The 15,788-nt window shown below is 47.8% G+C and overlaps 1 protein-coding gene across 2 annotated transcripts in view; it reads left to right on the top strand.

Annotated features, from left to right (window-relative positions):
* Positions 1–15,788, top strand: part of LRP2BP (LRP2 binding protein) — a 222,570-nt gene that overhangs the window by 3,039 nt on the left and 203,743 nt on the right. The gene's annotated exons all lie outside the window — the stretch shown is intronic.

Genomic DNA, 15,788 nt, shown 5'->3' with positions numbered 1-15,788 from the left:
GCCTGCAGGCTTCACTCCTAGTGACACAGATGAAAAGGTCTGGTCATAGTACTAATCTCTTCTTTTTTAAAATAGGGGCATGCTTAGTGTGCTTCTCTAGGTCACAAGACAGGCCCAGAACCTCACAAAAGAGCAGGCCTTGGCCACGCTAGATTAGTGTGATACTTAGGCCATAATAAAAGTCAGGAATCCAATATAGATCCAGTTGGGTTCTCAGGGCTTAGGAACACGCCTGTATACTTTTAGGCATTCCGTTCCCAACACTGACCATGAATCATATGACTGAGATTAATGGGGAAAGCCAGCCATAATAAGTTGGGTTAACCAAACATTGAGGTGACTGGCACAGGGAGCTGTTTTTTAACTTCTTTAATTTTTTTTTCCTAACAAAATAAACAATATAACTCAGTGTGCATGCTATTGACTTGTCCCATGTGTGCACGACGTGCGCTCCATTGGCCGCCCATCCTCCAACCATACCCCCAACAGTACAGCACAAGAGCATGAACATGCAAAAGCAACAAGAAGTACACTGGCACACAAATATATTATCAAGCTCACTTGTATTTAAGTTTACAGTGCCCATGCAATTGGTACATGAAGTCTGGGTCAACTTCTGCACACTCAACATCTGCTGCCCCAGGAAAATCCTGCATTATTACTTCCCATATTTCCAGATCGTCCACCACTCTGTTATCTTTCCTAGTCATTCTGCTGAATGTTCTTCTAAGGATCACTCTGGTATCTCGTATCCACAGTGGGACAGTGGGGTGGCATCTACTCAGCCAACCTATTTCATTTTTCTGCTTGGCCACCAACAATGCCAGGTGTACAAACTTACATTGCATTTCTTCTGTTGCACATGGGTAAATGAGACCCAATAGAGAGTGTTTGGGAGAGAGCGGTACCTGAATCCCCGTTGCGCTATGTATTTTCGTGCAGACCTTGATCCAGAGGGTGATGGCTCCTGGGCTATTCTATGTCACTTGCAAAAAGGAGGCTCTGTTTGCCCCACATCACGGGCAAGCTGCAGATCTAGATGGATTAGATTTACTCAGCGATGTTGGTGCTAGATATGTGCGATGTACAAAATTGAAGTGAATTCATTTGAATCTAGCATTCTCTGAAACCCTCCTAATTCTTTATCAGTGAGCGGAACATCCATATCAGCATCCCAGCTGCGTTTAGCCTTACATACAGATTAAGTTTATCAGGTTTCATGGCTTTGTACAACAGCGTTCCCAAGTGTCAGCCCTCACCATAGCGAAGAATGCTATCTAATAGGTTCGATGTGGGTGGGGTATTGGGGAATCCTGTCCAAATCACCCATACTGTGCCAGCCAGCTTAGCGTACTGCAAAAAGTGTCCTGAAGGCGTCTTACACTTCCTGCAATGTAAGGAAGGTCTCCCGAGGGTATAAGTCACAAGAACCTGGAATTCTCCCTCTCGCCACCGCACAGTTGCCATGGTGTCATTAATATGGTGGAAGGGCTGCAAGTCCCATATGCTCGATTCCCTAGCAAAAGTCTGATCACCCTTGAAACAGTCCTTCCTCCGATAATCGCAGTCTGGCACACTACGTAGGGCGCCCATAAGCAGAACAGGCAAAGTCTCCACCCATACGTTTCCTGCAGGGGACACCTTTCTCTATTGTCCTCTAAAGTCAAACACTTAGCTACATATTGGATGTGGGCTGTGTAGTAATATAAGGCCGGATGTACAAACCATTTTACGGGTCGCAAACGTACCATTGGGCCGTTTGTGATTTGTAAAATGCATTTTGCCATGTACAAAAGGCAAAACACGACTCAAAACTTGTTACCGAATCACATTTTGCTTTTGCAATTCAGTATTAGGAAGGAGTGTATGAATACCGAATAGCACTGGCATGTAAATGTTTTACAAATTACTGACACCGTAGAGGAGGCGGTAACCCATTTGGAAATGGGAGGGGGTCCCCAAGGGAACTCTTCCCCTTTGTGAATGTGGGTGAAAACATGTTTAAGAGCAGATAGTGTTCCAAAAGACCACTGCCTACTCTTAAAAAATGAAAAGAAAACTTTTTTTAGTTTTCTTTTTTGTAATGCATCCCCTTTTCTATTACGGAAAACAGGCTGCATTACAAAAAAACTTCTGCATTTAAAAAGCAGTCACAGGCATGGTGTTCTGACCTCAGCAGGCCACCATCCCTGTGAGTGCAGCCATTCCTATTTGGTTGCAAATTGCGATCTGCCTCATGAACATTGATGAGGCAGGTCCCTTGTGACCCATTTGGGAATCGCAAACAGTATTAAACACACTGTAGTACATCGCAGTTAGCGATTTCCTAATTACGAATCACAAAGATTTGCAATTAGGAAATCGCAAACTGGATTTTTTGCACATATGACCCATAATTCCAAATGAGGGAAACCCAAACCACTGGACTCCTGGTCCAAGAACAAGACCCCCAGTACCACTCTGCTCTGTCTCTCTGCCCACACTAGGGATGAAGGATACTATTCAGTTGTTCAAAAACACCGGGCCCCAAGGGACATATCGTGTTCTGCAGGTGATGCAGACATGGTGGTAGAGAGACCGTGGTTGCAGACTCCACCTGACCCACAATAGATAACGGAAGCAGGACCTACCCATCCAGTACTTGTCCCATATTATAGGTATATTGGTTATAAGGTGTTTGCACAGTCTTGATACCCAGATTTCTAAAGCTGTCTGGAGTTGCTCCCCTGTGCATTCTTCCAGTCCCCTCAGAGGAAAGAGTAAGCTCTTGTGATGGTAGACCCAAAAGCTCAAGACTTCTGCAAGTAGCTTCAACAAGTTCCGTAACTGCGGGAGGGAGAGCCGAGACATCCTGAGGTAGAATAGGGCATCATCCACGTACTAGGATACTACACCAAGAGCTGTTGGCGTTAGCGTTTCTTGTACAACATATTCTCAGTATCACAGCTACTTGTGCCCAGGGGCGAAGGAGACAATATATTTCTGGGGGGGACAGCCCTGTGGACTCTCCATTGACCCCATACAAAGTACTTGTGGTCTGTGGGCCGCAGGCTCCGATACATGTATAGATCTGAAGGGAAAAAGTTAAATAATGACAAAAGCGGGCATGTAATCATAGTTTGCAAGTATGATTTATTGTGTTTACATTCTGCAAAGTAAATAGAAAATAAGTGAAAGTGAACCTTGCATCTTCATTCACCACACTACAAGGGTTTATTCTGAATTACCAAGACACACCAAAATAGTCCACAAAGTCCATATCGTATAAGAGTATATCAATAAAAGTTCTGAACATGTCTTGTGATTTGTTGGGATTTATTCTTTCCAAGGCACGATGAATCAAAAAACAACAGACAACGTGTTTCGTCAGCAAGACTTTCTCCAGGCTACAAGAATTGATATGCAAAAGAAAGTTCAATGAGATAGAATGACGATAACAGGGAATCATCAATGTTGTTAAGGTTCCACAACACCAAATGTTAGTTTTCGACTTGTGTTCTTCACTTGCAAATGATGAGGTTAGTGACCCCCTAAACAAGGGTTGTAGGGCAAAAAATGAAGAATAAACAAAATGCTCTCAGTGACATTCCTAAACCCTAAAATGCAAATGAACTAATCAGAAACCATAAGATGTGAATTTTTTGAGCTTTTATGTAGAAATAGCTCCAAAAAGCTCAAAGCATCATTAAGAGTCGATGCTTGCTGTTGATCTGGACCTAAGTGAAATTAGAACCTGACCACAATGGAGCACAGATTAAATACACCAACCACGTCTGTCCTGGTCAAAGATGGTACCTTCTGACTGGAGCCCTTTGTATTCCACTCCACCACAGGAGTACACTTATAAAGCCCCTTGAGCGGGTCATTAGTTGTGCCACCTTTATGCCAACCATGAGCTAGCTGTTAGAAAAGACTCCTGGCCACACCCTAACCAATGGAGTATATGTTCCTGGGGCCAACCCTGTCCACTTTGTGCTTTTTGAAGATGGCAGAATACTCTGGCCACAATACATGAGGGCTCTGATCGCTGTGTGGGTACGTTTGGAGCGTATTATAGTAATCCTAGCATCAATTCACATCTAAATCTAAAATCTTGTTTCTGGTAACAACTGCATCCACAATAAACTTAGAGACTGAACTCTGGTGGAAAAAGCAGGGTTTTCTAAAAACCAGACAGTGGAGCACAAGAATTGACTTAGCATTCTGTTTCACCCTTTGAAGTGCACCCCAAGTACTATATGTAGAACCCAGAGACAGAATCTCACAAGACAATCTGATTTCCCCATACTATTGGATTTTAAATATATTATATTATAGTTTAATTATTTTTGTAGCTAGTCCTATTCCTGAGGTACAGTATTAGAATTGTAATCTGTTCTCTGGTTTTCTTCATAGGACAGTGAGGCCTGCCGCAGTGAACAATAACTTGTGGGTGCTAGTCACTGTACAGTAGGACATGTTAGCATAACATTGCTGCATGTCCTACTTTTACATACTTGCACCTTGCTTTGGGAGCAACAGGGCCTACACAGTGGTGACATTACTAGTTAAAAGGTTGATTTTTACCTCTCAAAAGGAGCCAGTCACTTGAGATTTGCATTAGCTTTGGTTTTGACTGCTCAGGCTGACTGTTGCCGGTTGGCCCCATTGGCTGTGTCCATCCCTGTTCTTCTTTTGCTGTCCATACTAGTAACCAAGCTAACATCATTAATGTTGACACAGATTTTATTCCTCGCCCAGATGTTTGCAAATTCCTTATTTGCATTGTATTATCTACTGATGGCTATTGTAGGCGGGGCTTAGGGTAATTGTACTGATGATGGGTTTAACTGTATTGTAAACTTGAAAACCAATAAAACACGTTTAAAAAAAAGGGATCCTGTTAAGCCACTCATTTCTCTAAAAGAGAAAGGGGGTCATTATGACCCTGGCGGTCTTTGACCGCCAGGGCCAAAACGATGGGAGCACCGCCAACAGGCTGGCGGTGCCTCCCGACGTATTTGGACCGTGGCGGTAGCGCCGCGGTCGCACCGCCGGGGCCGGCGGTATACCGCCATTTTAGCCCCGGCGGTGATAATCCGTCAGGGCAGCGCTGGGATTATGACTCCCCTACCGGCAACGCTGGGATTATGACTCCCTTACCGCCAGCCTGTTTCTGGCGGTTTGCACCGCCAGGAAGAGGCTGGCGGTACGGGGAGTCGTGGGCCCCTGGGGGCCCCTGCACTGCCCATGCCACTGGCATGGGCAGTGCAGGGGCCCCCTGACAGGGCCCCATCCGGCTTTTCACTGTCTGCACAGCAGACAGTGAAAAGCGCGACGGGTGCAACTGCACCCGTCGCACGGCCGCAACACCGCCGGCTCCATTTGGAGCCGGCTCCCATGTTGCGGCCCACATCCTTGCCGGCCCAGCGGGGATGTCCAAATGGGCACTGCGGGAGTGCGGCCGCATTGGCGGCCGCCCGGCGGTTACAGTGCCGCCCACCAATGTTGTAAAGTGTCATCCAGTTTGCTCACAGCTGCTGAAATCTGCTCTTTACAAATGGGATTTTACAAATTGATGTGCTTTATGAAATTCCCAATTTAGCTTTCACTCAGTGCCCGTTTATCCCAAATTTTATTTTCAAACTTGACCCATAGAATAGTTCATTTACTGACTGACCAGCCTTTCTCCAGAATTTGTGCGATCTAATTTGCTCCCAGTTGCACGAATCTGCTCCTTAAGAACAACATTTTACAAATTGCTGTGCTGGATGAGTTTTCCTCTTTGGCTTTTTGGCTTCATCTCTCTGCCTGTTTATCCCAGATTTTATTTTGACCCTTGGAACAGCTCACTCACTGGCCATTGTCCCTTTCCGTTTCTTTTTTAGCGGTTTCTTTTCCTGTGCCCCGCTTCGCCTGTTTCATAGCGCGCCACGTAAAAAGCAAACGTGTGCCCATGCATAAATATTTTTTTCACTCTTCTAGCCTTCCCGTCAGCTAATTTTGATGGACTCAAGTACTTTTTATATTAATTGCTAGCTACGTCACATCTGAGCCTTTCTCTCTCTCTCTCTCTCTCTCTCAACAGAGAGAGAGAGAGAGAGAGAGTGCAGCATGTAAGTCGAATCGTTCTCCTAACTCTTCCTAAGTGGGGTCATTATTATCAAAGGATTAATGGCTCTGCTAACTTAGCTGTTAAAAAATGTTGAAAAGAAAGAAGTTTAGTCAAATAGTCTGCAGTTCCTCTAAAATGTTTTGGTTTTTGAGACGTTTTGTCATATGCCTGGCCTTGTTTTTGTTCACATGGTATCAGAACCAGTTTGGGTGGACAGGGTGAAGGCAGAGGCAGCTGCTTCTCACCGTAGGGATTGACGTTGTGTGCCTCTGGTGATTCTGGACCTGACGTACTATAGATGTGCCACCCTTTCAGTGCTTGACTCTCAATGTAGCAAAGGTGAGCAGTCACAGGCTTATCAGGGAGTTGTGGGAGTGCTCGTGTTCAACAATCAATCAACAGACCCAGTAAAGGGAGGTTGGGCGCAATCAATCAAGTATATGTAAAGCGTGGCTGTAGGAAGTTGGCTCTGTATGTGCTATTTCAAAGTAAGGAATAGCATGCACAGAGTCCAAGGGTTCCCCTTAGAGGTAAAATAGTGGTAAAAAGAGATAATACTAATGCTCTATTTTGTGGTAGTGTGGTCGAGCAGTAGGCTTATCCAAGGAGTAGTGTTAAGCATTTGTTATACATACACATAGACAATAAATGAGGTACACACACTCAGAGACAAATCCAGCCAATAGGTTTTGTTATAGAAAAATATCTTTTCTTAGTTTATTTTAAGAACCACAGGTTCAAATTTAACATGTAATATCTTGTTTGAAAGGTATTGCAGGTAAGTACATTAGGAACTTTGAATCATTTCAATTGCATGTATACTTTTCAAGTTATTCCCAAATAGCTATTTCAAAAGTGGACACTTAGTGCAATTTTCACAGTTCCTGGGGGAGGTAAGTTTTTGTTAGTTTTACCAGGTAAGTAAGACACTTACAGGGTTCAGTTCTTGGTCCAAGGTAGCCCACCGTTGGGGGTTCAGAGCAACCCCAAAGTCACCACACCAGCAGCTCAGGGCCGGTCAGGTGCAGAGTTCAAAGTGGTGCCCAAAACGCATAGGCTTCAATGGAGAGAAGGGGGTGCCCCGGTTCCAGTCTGCCAGCAGGTAAGTACCCACGTCTTCGGAGGGCAGACCAGGGGGGTTTTGTAGGGCACCGGGGGGGACACAAGCCCACACAGAAATTTCACCCTCAGCGGCGCGGGGGCGGCCGGGTGCAGTGTTAGAACAAGCGTCGGGTTCGCAATGGAAGTCAATGAGAGATCAAGGGATCTCTTCAGCGCTGCAGGCAGGCAAGGGGGGGCTTCCTCGGGGAAACCTCCACTTGGGCAAGGGAGAGAGACTCCTGGGGGTCACTTCTGCAGTGAAAGTCCGGTCCTTCAGGTCCTGGGGGCTGCGGGTGCAGGGTCTTTTCCAGGCGTCGGGACTTAGGTTTCAGAGAGTCGCGGTCAGGGGAAGCCTCGGGATTCCCTCTGCAGGCGGCGCTGTGGGGGCTCAGGGGGGACAGGTTTTGGTACTCACAGTCGTAGAGTAGTCCGGGGGTCCTCCCTGAGGTGTTGGTTCTCCACCAGCCGAGTCGGGGTCGCCGGGTGCAGTGTTGCAAGTCTCACGCTTCTTGCGGGGAGATTGCAGGGGTCTTTAAGGCTGCTCCTTTGGATAAAGTTGCAGTCTTTTTGGAGCAGGTCCGCTGTCCTCGGGAGTTTCTTGTCGTCGTCGAAGCAGGGCAGTCCTCAGAGGATTCAGAGGTCGCTGGTCCCTTTGGAAGGCGTCGCTGGAGCAGAGTTCTTTGGAAGGCAGGAGACAGGCCGGTGAGTTTCTGGAGCCAAGGCAGTTGTTGTCTTCTGGTCTTCCTCTGCAGGGGTTTTCAGCTAGGCAGTCCTTCTTCTTGTTGTTGCAGGAATCTAAATTCTTAGGTTCAGGGAAGCCCTTAAATACTAAATTTAAGGGCGTGTTTAGGTCTGGGGGGTTAGTAGCCAATGGCTACTAGCCCTGAGGGTGAGTACACCCTCTTTGTGCCTCCTCCCAAGGGGAGGGGGTCACATCCCTAATCCTATTGGGGGAATCCTCCATCTGCAAGATGGAGGATTTCTAAAAGTTAGAGTCACTTCAGCTCAGGACACCTTAGGGGCTGTCCTGACTGGCCAGTGACTCCTCCTTGTTTTTCTCATTATCTCTCCTGGACTTGCCGCCAAAAGTGGGGGCTGGGTCCAGGAGGCGGGCATCTCCACTAGCTGGAGTGCCCTGGGGCATTGTAACACGAAGCTTGAGCCTTTGAAGCTCACTGCTAGGTGTTACAGTTCCTGCAGGGGGGAGGTGTGAAGCACCTCCACCCAGAGCAGGCTTTGTTTCTGTCCTCAGAGAGCACAAAGGCTCTCACCGCATGAGGTCAGACACTCGTCTCTCAGCAGCAGGCTGGCACAGACCAGTCAGTCCTGCACTGAACAATTGGGTAAAATACAGGGGGTATCTCTAAGATGCCCTCTGTGTGCATTTTTTAATAAATCCAACACTGGCATCAGTGTGGGTTTATTATTCTGAGAAGTTTGATACTAAACTTCCCAGTATTCAGTGTAGCCATTATGGAGCTGTGGGGTTCGTTTTTGACAGACTCCCAGCCCATATACTCTTATGGCTACCCTGCACTTACAATGTCTAAGGTTTTGCTTAGACACTGTAGGGGCATAGTGCTCATGCACATATGCCCTCACCTGTGGTATAGTGCACCCTGCCTTAGGGCTGTAAGGCCTACTAGAGGGGTGACTTACCTATGCCACAGGCAGTGGGAGGTTGGCATGGCACCCTGAGGGGAGTGCCATGTCGACTTAATCATTTTCTCCCCATCAGCACACACAAGCTGGCAAGCAGTGTGTCTGTGCTGAGTGACGGGTCCCTAGGGTGGCATAAGACATGCTGCAGCCCTTAGAGACCTTCCCTGGCATCAGGGCCCTTGGTACCAGGGGTACCAGTTACAAGGGACTTACCTAGGTGCCAGGGTTGTGCCAATTGTGGAAACAATGGTACATTTTAGGTGAAAGAACACTGGTGCTGGGGCCTGGTTAGCAGGGTCCCAGCACACTTCTCAGTCAAGTCAGCATCAGTATCAGGCAAAAAGTGGGGGGTAACTGCAACAGGGAGCCATTTCTTTACAGTGGCTTATCATCTGTGTGGGTATCAAGTGCTAGAGCAGATTTTCACTCGAAAAGCCAGGTCTTGAGCCCTTTCCTGAAACTGGTCAGCATAGGGAAGAGGTGGAGGGGTAGGCCGTTCCAAGCCTTGGAGGTGAGGTGGGAAAAAGGAGCACCCCCTGGCATGGCAGCAGGGAGTGCGGGGATCTGTGAGCGAAGCAGATGTTCCTGTGAGCGTGGTGATAATTCAGACTTTGGTTCAGGTAGGCTGGTGGGTCCCTGGTCATGGAGGGCTTTGTAGGCATGGGTGAGGAGCTTGAAGTGGCATCACTGCTGGGCCGGAAGCTAGTGGAGGTCTTTCAGGTGCTGAGAGATGTGGGTTCTCTTGGGCAGGTTGAGAATCAGTCTGGCGGTCGCGATCTGTATTGATTGGAGTCATTGCATGAGTTCGGTGGTGGTGCCTGCATGAAGTGCGTCGCCGTAGTCAAGAAGGCTGGTGATGAGGGCATGAGTGACTGTCTTTCTTGTGTTGATGGGGAGCCAATCAAAAACTTTCTAGCGTATGCATAGTGTGTGGAAGCAGGCTGAGGTGACGAAGTTGACCTGACGTCTCATGGAGAGCTCGCTGTCTAGGATGATGTTGAGGTTGGGGGTGTGGTCTTTCAGCATAGGGGTAGGGCCGAGTTCTGACAGCCACCAGGAATTGTTCCAGAGGGCGGTGTTTTTGCCAAAGATTATAACTTTCATCTTGTCTGTGTTCAGCTTTAAACAGTTGTCCTTCATCCATGCTGCAATGTTCTTCATGCAGTTGTGGAAATTTGTCTTGGTAGTGTTGGAGTCGACGGAGAGTGATAGAACGAGCTGAGTGTCGTCAGCGTAGGAGATGATGTTGATGTTGTGCGATTTGACTACATCTACGAGTGGAGTCCTGTAGATGTTGAAGAGTGTGGTGCTGAGGGACGAGCCCTGGGCAACACTGCGGTTGTTATGCCTGGCTTGCAATGTGAAAGGGAGGAGGCAGACATTCTGGGTGCGTCCTGGGAGGAAGGATGCCATCCAATTGAGCGTGACATCGGTGATTCCGATCCGCGTAGGCGGTGGGCGAGTGTGTGGTGGGAGACAATTTCGAAGGCGGCTGATAGGTCAGGCAGGATAAGGGCAGTGGATTCTTCTTTGTCGAGTATGGCTCGGATGTCATCTGTGACAGTGATCAGAGCTGTCTCAGTGCTGTGGTTGCTTCTCAAACCTGATTGAGATGGGACTAGTAGGTTGTTTCTTTGCAGGTATTTGGTGAGTTGGAGGTTGACGGCCTTTTCTAGGACTTTGGCAGGGAAGGGAAGCAATGAGTTGGGTCTTGTGGTGAGTTGGTGGCTGATCTCGTTCCCTCTGAGGTTGAAGAGTCGGTGGGGGCAAGGGTCGGTGGGTGCTCTGGAGTGGATAGAGCTCATAAGGGTGGTTGTGCCTGTGTTGCAGAGTTGTTTCCAGGTGTTGAGCAGGTGGTCGGTAGTGGTGGTTGGATGGAGGTTGGGGGTGTTGGAGGGCACAGAGCTGCATTCAGTGGCCTGCCCCTCAGCCTTCACTTCAAGGTTACCCGAAGATCAGCCTTCCAGACGTGACACAGTCACAGTTGAACCATTGGTAAGTGCAGTCCCATGGAGTCCTCTTTATCAGCATTTATAGCCCACAACGGGGTTGACTTGGCATCAGGTGTATCCGCAAACAAGCACTTTGGTAGAACTAACCCCACAATTCTGGTACCTTGGCAAATGCAATATCATTGGGGCTGTTCAGCAGTTTCACAGGTACAGGCCCGCACAAGCTGTACAGCAACTTGCGAGTTACAGCCGTCATGGACCTTTCAGCAAGTTGGTATGTGCAACCCTGCATGGGCTGTGCAACAGTTTGGCGGATGCAGCCCCCATGGGCTGTTTAGCAAAATGTTCAGCAATATGCAATCATAGCCCTGACTGGGGCTTTGGCAGTCACACTGTCATGGATTTGGGGTTGCCACCTGGAACCAACAGGAAAGTCTGGTGTGGGTCCTCTGACAACACAGGCCCGTATTTATACTTTTTGACGCTAAACTGCGCTAACGCAGTTTAGCGTCAAAAATGTTTGCGCCGGCTAACGCCATTCTGAAGCACCATGCGGGCGCCGTATTTATTGAATGGCGTTAGCCGGCGCAAGCAGACCGGCGCTGCCTGGTGTGCGTGGAAAAAAACCACGTACACCAGGCAGCGCCGGCGTAGGGAAAAATGGCGTTAGAGCGTCTTAAAAATGGTGCAAGTCAGGTTGACGCTAAAAAATCGCCTCCACCCGATTTGCGCCATTTTTAACGACACCCAGACGCCATTTACATGACTCCTGTCTTAGTAAAGACAGGAGTCATGCCCCCTTGCCCAATGGCCATGCCCAGGGGACTTCTGTCCCCTGGGCATGGTCATTGGGCATTGTGGCATGTAGGGGGGCACAAATCAGGCCCCACTATGCCAAAAAAAATATATAAAAATAATTTTTTTTATACTTACCTGAACTTACCTGAATGTCCCTGGGGTGGGTCCCTCCATCCTTGGGTGTCCTCCTGGGGTGGGCAAGGGTGGCAGGAGGGGTCCCTGGGGGCATGGGAGGGCAGCTGTGGGCTCATTTTGAGCCCACAGGTCCCTTAACGCCTGCCCTGACCCAGGCGTTAAAAAGCAGTGCAAATGCGGGTTTTTTTGACCCGCCCACTCCCGGGCGTGATTTTTGCCCGGGAGTATAAATACGACGCATTTGCGTCGCAGTAATTTTTTGGGACGGGAACGCCTACCTTGCATCTCATTAACGCAAGGAAGGCGTTAATGCAAAAAAATGACGCTCTTTACTCCTACTTTGGCGCTAGACGCGTCTAACGCCAAAGTATAAATATGGCGTTAATTTTGCGCCGAATTTGCGTCGAAAAAAACGACGCAAATTTGGCGCAAACGGAGTATAAATATGCCCCACAGTTCTTTCAGATAATTCTGTACAAATCTGCTTCTTCTGAGTGCACCACAACGACTAGGGATGTGCTGGACCTTCTTGGAAAATCTCTTCTCCTGCATGGTAGGCAGATGTCTACCTTTTCTCAGCAGGCAGGAAAGCTTTTAGGCATTTTAGGACAGATGCACAGCTCTTCCAACAAGTGATCCAGACTTGTCCCACCTCTTGAGTACTGGGTGTCCTACAGACACCAGCCCTGGTTGCGTAGCAGTCCTCTTAGTACTCTGTAGAGCACAATTTTCCTGGGGCATAAAGGACTTGGAACTGCAATGGAGAGGGATAGTTGGGATCCCATCTTGTTTACATCACTGGCAATGGGGGATATGGATCAATGGTATAAAACTGTAGAACCAGTCTCAACTGGTTCTTCTTTTAAGTGTGCTTTCCAAGATGTTCTCCAGAAATAGTCTTTGTGTAGAGTGATGCTTCTCGCAGCAGAATTGTCTCTATTCTGAAGCACCCACAAGACAGACATAAAGAGGTGTGAAGTTTCTGCACCTGGCTGTCATCAGCCCAACTCAGTAGTCAGGAAAAAACAAAAGGGCAGGTCTCAGTTGAAGGCTTCCTCACCTTTCACAACAGTGTCTGTAGTCCCACCCTTCACCCCTACCATCCTCTAAATTGCAGTGTTCAGCATGATTAATTAGCAGCTCCTTGCTAACCAAAAGGCCTTATAGAATATCTAAAGCTCTGCCTCCAGTCCCTTCAGTTCATTGTATACATTTCCTCCTTTCAGCTGCAGGAATGTGAGCAATACACTTCCACTGTCTGGGAGCACAGGCCTCACACCCCATCTTGTGTAGGATCAGTCCAACTGCATCCAGTTTTTCAAACATGTATTATTTTTATTGCCATTTGGTTATTTGTAGAAACAAAATACACCACAGAGCAGGTCAACTCCGTATGTTAGCAATCTGCTGAGAGTATAAGGATATACTGTGGTTACATGACAGTAGATATTGTACATACAAGCACATATTTGTTCAGTGTATATTTCCAATAATTTCAATCTCTGTTGCAGTTTTCAATCTGGTGTTGCCACCCATCTGTGACAACCCAACTACTTGGTCACTGTCACCAGGTTTGTATGAGTCTAGTCTACAAGCTTTCCAAGAAGGGTTCCTTTATCGGGAGTCCTAAATGACTCTGGGTCAGGGCCAAAGGAGGGGAGAGGGGGACACTGTGCGAAGACAGAATAAATGAATACCCTTAACTGTGGAAATTGCCTAACGAAACATAAAAAATCTAAAATTGAAAAAAATGAAAGAAAAAATTGTATAACTAAAGTGTCTCGGGGGATTCAGGTCTCTGGCGGTAGGTGGCATGTCTTGAGAGGTGTGTTTTGGCAGGTGTTGGCAATGTATGTATGTCCTGTGGCATCTAGGGGAGAAATGTCTGTGTCCGGGCATGGGGGAGGTGATATGGTTTGTAATGTGTTCTGGGCTACACAGTTTATATAGTGCACAGGGTGCATGGTTGGACACCTACTCATCAGACATTTTACTGTCTTTCGTGTGGCTCCTCATCACTACCCCAGGGTCATCTTCCTAGTCCCACTCTTCTCAGTCGTCTGCGCCATTCTGTTCTAAATCTATGTCCCCTCCACAGTCCAAGGCCATCCAAAATGGATCTCACTGGCCTCCAGTACTTTGGCTATCTTCCACACCATGCATGTACTACACAGGCTATTCACACCAATATGCTTAACATGTATATTGGATGTACGGGGAAAGCACTGGGCAAGCGGATATAAGCAGAACTTACATGAGTCAGCAGTAGGCTTCCACTCTAGTGAACCAGATATAAAGGTCTGTTCACACTACTGATCTTCCAAACATGGTGTTCTGCTACCACCACTCTGTATATTAAACCCACTGACAGGGATGGTAGGTAGCCCTCTGTTGAAAATGAGAGCACTTTGGTGTGCTGCTCTAGGTCTAGAAAAAGTGCAGCATCTCTCATAGCCAGGGATAGGCACAGACCTCTGCAACACGTAGATTAACCAGTGCCAAAAATAAAAGTCAAAATAACAGATACACACAGGCGCTGTAGGAGGCTGGACTGGCTTGTAGTGAGTACCTAGGGGTACTTGCACCTTGCACCAGGCCCAGTTATCCCTTATTAGTGTATAGGGTGTCTAGCAGCATAGGCTGATAGATAATGGTAGCTTAGCAGAGCAGCTTAGGCTGAACTAGGAGACGAGTGAAGCTCCTACAGTACCACTAGTGTCATATGCACAATATCATAAGAAAACACAATACAAAGATATACTAAAAATAAAGGTACTTTATTTTTATGACAATATGCCAAAAGTATCTCAGTGAGTACCCTCAGTATGAGGATAGCAAATATACACAAGATATATGTACACAATACCAAAATATGCAGTAATAGTATTAGAAAACAGTGCAAACAATGTATAGTTACAATAGGATGCAATGGAGACACATAGGGATAGGGGCAACACAAACCATATACTCCAAAAGTGGAATGCGAACCACGAATGGACCCCAAACCTATGTGACCTTGTAGAGGGTCGCTGGGACTATTAGAAAATAGTAAGGGTTAGAAAAATAGCCCACCCCAAGACCCTGAAAAGTGAGTGCAAAGTGCACTAAAGTTCCCCAAAGGACATAGAAGTCGTGATAGGGGAATTCTGCAGGAAAGACACAAACCAACAATGCAACAACGATGGATTTCCAGTCAAGGGTACCTGTGGAACAAGGGGACCAAGTCCAAAAGTCACAAGCAAGTCGGAGATGGGCAGATGCCCAGGAAATGCCAGCTGTGGGTGCAAAGATGCTGCTACTGGACAGTAGAAGCGTAGGTTTCTGCAAGAACGACAAGGGCTAGAGACTTCCCCTTTGGAGGACGGATCCCTCACGCCGTGGAGAGTCGTGCAGAAGTGTTTTCCTGCCGAAAGACCGCCAACAAGCCTTGCTAGCTGCAAATCGTGCGGTTAGGGTTTTTGGATGCTGCTGTGGCCCAGGAGGGACCAGGATGTCGCCAATTGCGTCAGGGGACAGAGGGGGCGTCGAGCAAGACAAGGAGCCCTCTCAGCAGCAGGCAGCACCCGCAGAAGTGCCAGAAACAGGCACTACGAGGATGCGTGAAACGGTGCTCACCCGAAGTCGCACAAATGAGTCCCACGTCGCCGGAGAACAACTTAGAAGGTCGTGCAATGCAGGTTAGAGTGCCGTGGACCCAGGCTGGACTGTGCACAAAGGATTTCTGCCGGAAGTGCACGGAGGCCGGAGTAGCTGCAAAAGTCGCGGTTCCCAGCAATGCAGTCTGGCGTGGGGAGGCAAGGACTTACCTCCACCAAACTTGGACTGAAGAGTCACTGGACTGTGGGAGTCACTTGGACAGAGTTGCTGGATTCAAGGGACCTCGCTCGTCGTGCTGAGAGGAGACCCAAGGTACCGGTGATGCAGTTCTTTGGTGCCTGCGGTTGCAGGGGGACGATTCCGTCAACCCACGGGAGATTTCTTCGGAGCTTCTAGTGCAGAGAGGAGGCAGACTACCCCCACAGCATGCACCACCAGGAAAACAGTTG

Source organism: Pleurodeles waltl, chromosome 1_2 (genome assembly GCF_031143425.1).
Source record: "Pleurodeles waltl isolate 20211129_DDA chromosome 1_2, aPleWal1.hap1.20221129, whole genome shotgun sequence".
NCBI lineage: Eukaryota > Metazoa > Chordata > Amphibia > Caudata > Salamandridae > Pleurodeles > Pleurodeles waltl.
This window is presented reverse-complemented; position numbering and strand designations above follow the sequence as displayed.